This window comes from Schistocerca piceifrons, chromosome 6 (assembly GCF_021461385.2).
Source record: "Schistocerca piceifrons isolate TAMUIC-IGC-003096 chromosome 6, iqSchPice1.1, whole genome shotgun sequence".
Classification (NCBI taxonomy): domain Eukaryota; kingdom Metazoa; phylum Arthropoda; class Insecta; order Orthoptera; family Acrididae; genus Schistocerca; species Schistocerca piceifrons.
Window position 1 is genome coordinate 577,389,986 of NC_060143.1, and position 11,069 is coordinate 577,401,054.

The 11,069-nt window shown below is 45.9% G+C and overlaps 1 pseudogene; it reads right to left on the reverse strand.

The window, feature by feature from the left end:
• Nucleotides 1-9,559: 9,559 nt before the first annotated feature.
• On the reverse strand, nt 9,560-9,677 carry LOC124803656 (annotated as a pseudogene).
• Nucleotides 9,678-11,069: the final 1,392 nt, after the last annotated feature.

Sequence of the window (11,069 nt, forward strand, 5' to 3'; positions counted from 1 at the left end):
CTAATTGCTTGTGAGAACCGTTTGAATATATTTAGTGTTTACCAGACGTATTATATTCTTTTCCTTTATACTTTTTTAACCTCCATGCCATATTTTTATAAATGTCAAACAGCCTTTACTACAGCAGAGAATACTGCGGCATCCTGGTCGTGTACAGAAGGCCGCCCCATGTCTTCTATACAACTCATAGCTGCCCCATTTATTAATGATTTCATTTGCAAATGCAATTTTTTTACTGTTCTTTTTTAAAGGTCCCTTAGATAATTATAAAATTCATACTGATTACGTAAAGAAATCCGGGTTGTTCTTTTCCAAATAATAGAAGTCTTTGCGTAATCAAAAAACTAGCCGCCTCCTGACAACGATCAGTAGCCGACCAGACGACGGACGTCTTCTACCGCTTTCGAGTCTTGTGGCAAAGCTGTGCCAAACTGGGAACACGACATTCTAGTATGAAACAGATTTAAATTAAAAGAATGGAAATATATTTAACCTAATCATACTAGAAGATGTAACCCGTAGAGAATCTCTCCTGAAACTTTGTATCATTTAGTGTGATGTATGAAAGCCACGTGTACGATAAACAGTACAGACGATATGAGACGGGGGCTTTTGAAATTTGGCTCTGGATGGAGTGGATGGCGTGTGTAACTAGTGAAGAGGCACTGAATAGAATAAAGGAAGAAGGCGCTTTGTGACAAAACGCGACTGGAAGTGACTGCAGGACGTTTTGAGGGAGCAAGGACTAGGTAGGTCGCTAAAGAAAGTGCGGCGACAGAGCAATGCTTGTCTTACAGGAAGCACTTTCATGGGGAGCTAAGTCGCGGTAATTACGCAGAAATTAAGTTTTGCACAGTACAGTAGAGGTCAAATTTAAAAAAATTGTTCTTCATTAGTCTTAGTCTATCTAGCACTAATCTAGGACATCAGGAAGTATACAACAAATTTCAAGACTAGCTGTGCAGTTCATCGAGGAACGTTTTAATCAGTGCGAGAGCGCCACTAAGTACTCAAACGGCAGCGCTATAATAAATGCGTTTCGGCATTGTGATACTCGCGAAATTACTGTAGCGCCCGATTTTGGGTATCACTTCATCTACCACGTTATGTTAAATATGAATAGTAATATGTTCCTTCTGGCAGGGCAGAGAGAATTTATTCGAAACTAGTTTCAGTAAAATTAAATGCATTCAATGCGGACGACAGCAATGAAAATGCAGTGAAAACTGATGAGAAGGATCGGAACTGCAGTGTAATAGACACAGCTTCCAATGAAAATTTGTGCAGACCGACCCTAACCCTGTTTGCGCGGTTAGCGTGTGTTACGTCCTCAGTCAGACTGTGGGCACGTGCCCAGGACTGGCGGGGAAATAAACACAGCTGTTTCCATGCATTACCTAGTCGCAGTTTCTACCACGACACTATTCATAGGGGGTTCAGAGTTTCTGGAATGGTTTTCCATGTCACTCTAGCTTCATGGATCTTATTCCCATTGCCAGCGTTTCGTTTCAGTGTTTTAATTCAGTAGGCAGGCATTCCTGTGACAGATTAACGCACGCTCTGCCACTGGAGTCTTAGCTCGGTACCCCACAGAACGTCTGGTTGGAATGTAAGTGATAGGCGGAAACACGAGTGATAAAGTTTGAGACAGGCCTTAAGGCGTGCGCAGATTGCCTGCTTTTCACAAGTAATCGTCTGGAAACAGGCTATCTCGGTTCGACGCTAGTTCTGACACAAAACCCTCCCTTTATCACGACAAATTCAACCATTTTTGCCGAGTGCTGTCTGCGAGCCGAATAGGAAACTCTTATAGTGGCATGCGTAATACAAATGTGAAATTCAACAAAAATTTTAAAAATAAGAAATCAAACCGTTCCCCTCCGCTCCCCCCTCAACTAATACGATATTTACACTTCCGCAGCAAACTAATGCGCGTAAAACAACTTCAAGGGAGAGGGGAGGGGGGGGGGGGGATAGGACGTCAAACCGGCCGACTTTGAGCAGGAGAGGCATCATAGGACATTTTAACTTCCAGTGTCTATACTTTTACAAATAAAGCCATAAAACTTTGTCAGCATCACCAGGAAGGATTCAGGATTCACACTCATTTCAGTGGAAGTTCGAAAACATAACAAATTTTTTTACGTGTGAAATTTCATCATTTTTTCACTTATGGCTGCATTTGTTGCTATAGATACACTTTTTTCCATAAGTTAGAGAGATTCTTCGATGAATTTTGAACAGCATGCATATACTTACAGATGTATGAAAGTCTGGAATTTAATTTATGAAAAACGAAAGTTGTTATATTTTAAAGAACATGTTTAGAAAAAACGCAAATTTAATAGTTAATTACCTCAATTTTTACCACAGTTTTTTTATAGATGTGTAAAATTCTAGAGATTCATACACCTTTAAGTATGGTTTGTATGCTGTGCAAAATTCAGCGAAGAATCTCTTACTTACGAAGAAAAGTTTACCTATAGCAACAAATGCTGCCATTAGTAAGTGAAAAAAATGATGAAATTTCACATGTAAAGAAAATTATTTCGTTATGTTTTCGAACTTCCACTGCTATGAGTGAATTCTGAATCCTTCCTGGTCATGCTGACAAAGTTTTACGATTTTTTTTGTAAAAGTATAGACAATGGAAATTGAAATGTCCTCTGGTGCCTCTCGTGCGCCAAGTCGGCCCGTTTGACTTCCTAACCCCCCCCTCCCCCTCCCCCCTTAAGTTGTCTGCTCTCTTCCCTCCTCCCCAATAGAAGCTTAAGTAGCTAATCGTCACGATTTAATTCTATTTCATCCATTAGAAATGGCTAGTAAATGCCTATGACTGTAAGAATTGGTTTATAAAGTAACATTCGCTGCAGTCAATGAGAATTTTCTTTGATTTAATTATTCCACAACGTATTCACATTTTTTCCGTGGGTTTTGCACAACTGCCGATATACGGAAACAGGTGCTTGAAAATGGCAATCACATTGCTAAAAGCGCCGTGCAAGAAATAACGTGACTGTCACCAGCAAAGGTTATCAGTCAAAGAAACCGAGTCTTGCTCTCACCCCACGTGTTGCGCTGCTGCTGCTGCTACGTGTCTCCACTGCACTAGCCCGTCGCGCACACCCCACTAGAACACTACGTCAGGCCCTCTTTCCCTGAAGCGCCGCTCGCACAAAGCATTTCAGCGCGAAAGATACGAAGCTACTCTCGAAAGGTGGTCAGTGTAAACGGGCAGTGCTGTCGTTACGTTTTACAGAAAACTGAGTTGTTTCCTTTCTCGCTGTCTAAATTCCACAGCCTGCTGCGAAATATTAAGTTGGTGCATAAGTTCACAATAGTCTTCCAACCCTCGGGTAACTTCCCGACACCGCGACTGTAGAAATCACGTGCTTTTGAGCCGAAGAACTCGTCGAACCAAGTTTGGGGGATATTCGCATCCGCAAAACAAATTCATTGAAGGCTGTTGGACTGGGAGGGTAAATGGTGAAAATCTGACGGCGCAAAATCAGGTGAATAAGGTGGGTGCGGGATGACTTCCAAACCCAGTCCCTGTATAACGTTTTCAGTGTAGCAGAATGTGGGAGGACTTCGCCGTGGAGTAGAATCGCTTCAGGTAGTCTACGTGGTCGTTGTTCTTCGATTGCGTCTGCTAAACGTCTTGTTGGCGACAAATGTCAGCAGTGATGGTTGCACTCAAGGACGCAACTCGCAGTACACCACACCTAATGCGCAACGTTATCTTTTGTGGATGCGCACAGGTCTTTGTACGGCGAATTAGTGCTTTGTTTGGGCTCAACCATTCCATCCCTTTCCTTAGGTTAGCACAAAGACACCGTTTACCGTCACCAGTAACGATACCGGACAGGAATGGTCGGTGTTGTTCTCGAGCTAACTGATGATGCGCAAGCATTTGCCCACATGCTGATTTTTGTGATTTTGAATTAGACCATGTGGTGTACCTATACACCCGATTTTTGAACCTTCCCCACTGCACTACAAAGTCGCATTATGGTGGATGATCACAGTTCATTACATTTGCCGGTTCTCGATCACATTGAAATGTATCATTGTGGCTTAACGCGTTTAAACTATTTACATCAAATTCGGAAGGTCGTCTTGAACGTGGAAAGTCACTAATCTCAAAACGATCCTCCAAAAAACGAAAAAACCATTTTCTAACTGTTCTCTGTCCAATGGTAAATGTTTCTGATTGTCTCCGCTGCTGTCACCCTTCTACTGAGAAATAGAAGAATATGTCAGAAATGTTCCGATTTCTCCAATGGCACTCCTATTTCCTACCTTCCACAGCTCTACTCATTATCTCCAAAGACAAAACAACAAAATGCAAACTCAAACAGCAACAGCGAACTACAAATATAAACTGATACTCGGTAAATAAACGCACAGCAGCCGGAATACCAACATGCAAAGCAAAAACGCCACAAACTTATGCACCAGCGTAATAGTAAAGAAGATGTCTCGTTAAACGCTTTTACCAAAATCTACAGGTAATTCCCAAGAATCGCTGGGTCCAAACGATACATATCGAACGTGCGATCGTAAATCAATCATGCGACTCCGGTGGTGGGCGTTGTGATCAATTGTTTGTGATCGTCATTTTCATCTATTTGCCGTTGTTCCCGTAGTTGCTCTAAATTACATACTTCCGCGAATTATCTGTGAGTTGCTAGGGAAACCCAGACGAAGTATGTCGTTACTGAGTGAGATGTTTGGTGTTCTTGATGTTTCTTCAGCGGATTCTCTCACATGGAAAAGTCTAATTCCATGTTTATCCAGCGTAGAAAATTGTTTGACTTTTTGTCGCACATATGGGGTACTACGAGACGGGGGAAGAAGGGACTGGGTAGACTGTGGTGGTGCGAAGTGTCTAAACCTTCGTAAGAACAGTTTCGATGCTGAAATACCATTACAGTTTCATTGCGGACAGTGCGGAAAACGAACGAGTATCAGGAAGAATACATGGTTCGACTCTTCCAAATTATCCAACCAGACCACCGTAATGGACTTTAACATGACGACAACACCGACGACGAGTAAGGTAAGTCGTCTCCTTTGTAATTGCAGGTATTTTTGTAACGCTCTTCTTTTGTCATTGCTGTAGTGACCAGTGTAAACATACTCATAACGCCCGCCACCAGAGTTGCATGAACGATTCACGATCGTGCGTTAGATATGTATCGTTTGGACCCAGCGACTGCGATAGGCAATCATTCTTGGAAATTACCAATCTACATTTCATCAAGCGAGGAAATAAAAAGGAAAGGCTGAAAATTAGGGTCTGATAGGTCATCAGAGATGGGCACAGTCTCAGTTTGGCAGAACTAAATCGGCCGTCTACGTTCCGAGGGAACCACCCCGGCATTCGTTTCTAGCTATTTACGTAAATCAGGCATAACGTAAATCGTGATGGCTGGACGGAGATTTGAAAACCGCCGTCCGTTCACACTACATCCAATAGGGTCGGTCGCCGTCCCACCCCGTTCGATGAGAACATGAGAGATTGCTATATTATGCGTATTATTTTGACACTGTGCCCCTCTAGAGGCTATTAACGAAGGTACGAGCATACAGGACGTGAACGGTAGACGAGTTCTTAAATAAGACAACCCAATACATTGACCTCTATGGGACACGGGTATCGTCAGAGGTGCCCCAGGGAAGTGTGACAGGACGGCTCTTATTTTCTATACATATAAATCACCTGAAAGACTGGGTGAGTAACAGTCTGGGGCCGTTCGCTGATGATGCTGTGGTGTATGGGAGGCTGTCGTCATTGAGTGACTGTAGGGCGATGAAGGACGATTTAGACAAAATTTGGTAGCCTTCTCTAAAAGTAGGAAACGGTAAGTTAATGCAGACGAGTAGGAAAGACAATCCCATAATGTTCGAATAGAGAATTGGTACTCTGCCACTTGATACAGTCACATCGATTAAATATCTAGACGTGACGTTGCAAAGCGTTACGAAATGAGACGAGCACGAAAGGCCGGTAGTAGGGAAGGTGAGTGACCAAGTTCGGTTTACTGGACGAGTTAAGCAGACCGCGTTTAGCACAGTAGTGCGAGTCATTCTTGAGTGTGGCTCGAGAGTTTGGGATCCCCACCAGGTCAGGTTCCACCAATACATCGAAGCTGTTCTGAAGCTTGCAGGTACTGATAGACTTGACCATCACGCGAGTGGTGCAGAGACGGTTCATGAACTCAAGTGGGAATCCCTGGAAGAAAGGCGACGTTCTTTTCGCGCAAGATAAAAAGAAAAGTTTGGAGAACCGGCATTTGAAGATGACTGCAGAACGATTCTACTGCCGGCAGCATACATTTCGCTTAAGGACCGCGAAGACGAAATAAAAGAAATTGGGACTCGTACTGAGGCGTATAGACAGTTGTCTTTCCCTCGATCTATTTGCGGATGGGACATGAAAGGAAATGACAGTAGTGGCGCAAGGTACTCTGCGCTATGCACCATACCGAGCGAGGTGTCGAAGTGGTTAGTACACTGGACTCGCATTCGGGAGGACGACTGTTCAAACCCGCGTCCGGCCATCGTGATATAGCTTTTCCTTGATTTCCCTAAATCGTGTCAGGCAAATGCCGAGATGGTTCCTTTGAAAGGCCACAGTCGATTTACTTCCAATCCTTCCCTAATCCGATGGGACCGACGATCTCGCTGTTTGATCCCCTCTCCCGAATCAAGCTGTGACCTGCAAAGTATGTACGTAGATGTAGATGTAGATTCGCGTAAATTGGACATATATCGGCATTAAATTATTATAAATGCGTGGCAGAGTAGTTCTTATTTCATTATTTGCTACGTGTAAGAGGGAGGTTTGCCAACGGCCTTGCCGCAGTGGTAACACCGGTTCCCGTCAGATCACCGAAGCGCTGTCGGCCTGGGCTAGTACCTGGATGGGTAATCAAACGATTTGCCGAGCGGTGTTGGCAGGTGGGATGCACTCAGCCCTTGTGAGGCATACTGAGGAGCTACTTGACTGAGAAGTAACGGCTCGGATCTCGTAAAGTGACATACGTCCGGGAGAGCGGTGTGCTGACCACATGCCCCTCCATATCCGCATGCAGTGACGCCTGTGGGCTGAGGGTGACACGGCGGCCGGTCGGTGCCGTTGGACCTTCATGGCCTGTTCCGGAGTAGTTTAGTTTTAAGTGGGAGGTTTGGAGAGATCGAACTGTGCGACGGAGATTAAGGGAAATGTGAGTGCCAAAAGGAACCACTCTCCGAGAAGGAGCTGACAACTGACCGTTTCAAGAGTGAGCGTGAGAACGCATAGTGCTTACCTGCCGCTGTGGGGAAAATGGAACGCAGACGAGGGGAGATTGGGGTTTACCACCCTGTCGATGATGGGGTCATTATGGACTCAGGTAGGCTCAGTCCAGAAACGGATGCGTCTAGAAGCCGGCTGTGCACGTTTCGTAGCGACTGTAGCGTTTTGACGCTCCTCGATCACCCACAAGGATAACGACATTTTCTGTGTGCTTGGGACTGAACTGCTCCTCGCCCTTATTTACGTCACCGTATTTACTTCTACATTACGCCCCTCAAGCCACCTTACTGTGTGTGGCAGAGGGTTCTCCTTTTCCTGTCCCAGTCGTTTGTGGGTCACGGGAAGAACAATTTCTGGTAGGCCTCTGTGTGGGCTTGAATATACACTACTGGCCATTAAAATTGCTACACCAAGAAGAAATGCAGATGATAAACGGGTATTCATTGGACAAATATATTATACTAGAACTGCCATGTGATTACATTTTCACGCAATTTGGGTGCGTAGATCCTGAGAAATCAGTACCCAGAACAACCACCTCTGGCCATAATAACGGCCTTGATACGCCTGGGGATTGAGACAAACAGAGCTCGGATGGCGTGTACAGGTACAGCTGCCCATGCAGCTTCAACACGAAACCACAGTTCATCAAGAGTAGTGACTGGAGTATTGTGACGAACCTGTTGCTCGGCCGCCATTGACCAGACCTTTTCAATTGGTGAGAGATCTGAAGAATGTGCTGGCCAGGGCAGCAGTCGAACATTTTCCGTGTCTATAAAGGCCCGTACAGGACCTGCAACATGCGGTAGTGCATAATCCTGCTGAAATGTAGGGTTTCGCAGGGATCGAATGAAGGGTAGAGCCACGGGTCGTAACACATCTGAAATGTAACGTCCACTGTTCAAAGTGCCGTCAGTGCGAACAAGAGGTGACCCCGAGACGTGAAACCAATGGCACCCCATACCATCACGCCGGGTGATACGCCAGTATGGCGATGACGAACACACGCGATGTCGCGATGTCGCCAAACACCGATGCGACCATCATGATGCTGTGAACGGAACCTGAATTCATTCGAAAAAATGACGTTTCGCCATTCGTGCACCCAGGTTCGTCGTTGAGTACACCATCGCAGGCGCTCCTGTCTATGATGCAGCGTCAAAGGTAACCGCAACCATGGTTTCCGAGCTGATAGTTCATGTTGCTGGAAACGTCGTCGAACTGTTCGTGCAGATGGTTGTTGTCTTGCAAACGTCCCCATCTGTTGACTCAGCGATCGAGACGTGGCTGCACGATCCGGTACAGCCATGTCGGTAAGATGCCTGTCATCTCGACTGCTAGTGATACGAGGCCGTTGGGATACAGCATGACGTTCCGTATTACCCTCCTGAACCCACCGATTCCATATTCTGCTAACAGTCATTGGATCTCGACCAACGCGAGCAGCAATGTCGCGATACCATAAACCGCAATCGCGATGGGCTATAATCCGACCTTTATCAAAGTCGGAAACGTGATGGTACGCATTTCTCCTCCTTACACGAGGCATCATAACAACGTTTCACCAGGCAACGCCGGTCAACTGCTGTTTGTGTATGAGAAATCGGTTGGAAACCGTCCTCATGTCAGCACGTTGTAGGTGTCGCCACAGGCGCCAACCTTGTGTGAATGCTCTGAAAAGCTAATCATTTGCATATCACAGCATCTTCTTTCTGACGGTTAAATTGCACGTCTGTAACACGTCGTCTTCGTGGTGTACCAATTTTAATGGCCAGTAGTTTAATTTTATCCCGACTGCATTTTCACGATATATTCGTTGGAGGATGCAATATACTCGTATTTGTTTACCCTTCTAGAGGCAGTATCGGAACACATCAGGAGACCATACCGAGATACAAAAAGCCTCTGTTGCAAGGTCTGCCACTCGAGTTAGTTGAGAAGCTCCTTGACGCTTTCGGACTTACTAAATGGACCTCTAATGAATCGTGCTGCTCTACTTTGGATATTCTCTGTTCCTCCTATCAGTCCTGTCTGGTACAGATCCCATACTAAAACTAAACTAAAATCCGCCCGAACAGCCCATGAAAGCCCAACGGTACTGACCCGTCGCCGTGTCATCCTCAGGCCACAGGCGTCACTGGATGCGGCTATGGAGGGGGATGTGGTCAGCACACCGCTCTGCCGGCCGTATGTCAGTTTACGGGCCCGAAGGCGCTACTTCTCAGTTTGCCTCACAAGGGCTGACTGCATCCCGCCTGCCAACAGCGCTCGGCAAACCGGGTGGTCACCCATCCGAGTACGAGCCCAGCCCGACAGCGCTTATCTTCGGTGTTCTGACGGGAACCGGTGCTAACACTGCGGCAAGGCCGTAGGTCTAGAGATCCCACACTGACGAGTAATATTGAAGTGTTATACAAAAGTATGTAACACAAATGAACTCTAGAAACAAGATTATGCTTGTTTTTGATACACTGAAAATAGCTGTATTTTCTGTTCCTTTCTTATGATATTGTTCCACATGATGCAATATTCCAGTGAGACAAATATATCTTTTTTCTGAAGTTATTAATTCGTCTAGGTATTGTAGACTACTGGCCATTAAAATTGCTACACCACGAAGATGACGTGCTACAGACGCGAAATTTAACCGACAGGGAGAAGATGCTGTGATATGCAAATGATTAGCTTTTCAAAGCATTCACACAAGGTTGGCACCGGTGGCGGCACTTGCAACGTGCTGACATGAGGAAAGTTTCCAACCGATTTCTCATAAACAAACAGCAGTTGACCGGCGTTCCCTGGTGAAACGTTGTTGTGATGCCTCGTCTAAGCAGGAGAAATGCGTACCATCACGTTTCCGACTTTGATAAAGGTCGTATGGTAGCCTATCGCGATTGCGGTTTATGGTATCGCGACATTGCTGCTCGCGTTGGTCGAAATCCAATGACTGTTAGCAGAATATGGAATCGGTGGGTTCAGGAGGGTAATACGGAACGCCGTGCTGTATCCCAACGGCCTCGTATCACTAGCAGTCTAGATAACAGGCATCTTACCGACATGGCTGTAACGGATCGTGCAGCCACGTCTCGATCCCTGAGTCAACAGATGAGGACGTTTGCAAGACAACAAACATCTGCACGAACAGTTCGACGACGTTTGCAGCAGCATGGACTATCAGTTCGGAGACCATGGCTGCGGTTACCCCTGACTCTGCATCACAGACAGCAGCGCCTGCGATGGTGTAATCAACGACGGACCTGGGTGCACGAATGGCAAGACTTCATTTCTTCGGATGAATCCAGGTTCTGTTTACAGCATCATGATGGTCGCATTCGTGTTGGTGACATCGCGGTGAACGCACATTCGAAGCGTGTATTCGTCATCGCCATACTGGCGTATCACCCGGCGTGATGGTATGGGGTGCCGTTGGTTACACGTCTCGGTCACCTCTTGTTCGCATTGACGGCACTTTGAACAGTGGACGTTACATTTCAGATGTGTTACGACCCGTGGCTTTACGCTTCATTCGATCCCTGCGAAACCCTACATTTCAGGAGGATGATGCGCGACCGCATGTTGCATGTCCTGTACGGGCCTTTCTGGATACAGAACATGTTCGACTGCTGCCCTGGCCAGCACATTCTCCAGATCTCTCACCAACTGAAAAGGTCTGGTCAATGGTGGCCGAGCAACTGGCTTGTCACAATACTCCAGTCACTACTCTTGATGAACTGTGGTTTCGTGTTGAAGCTACATGGGCAGCTGT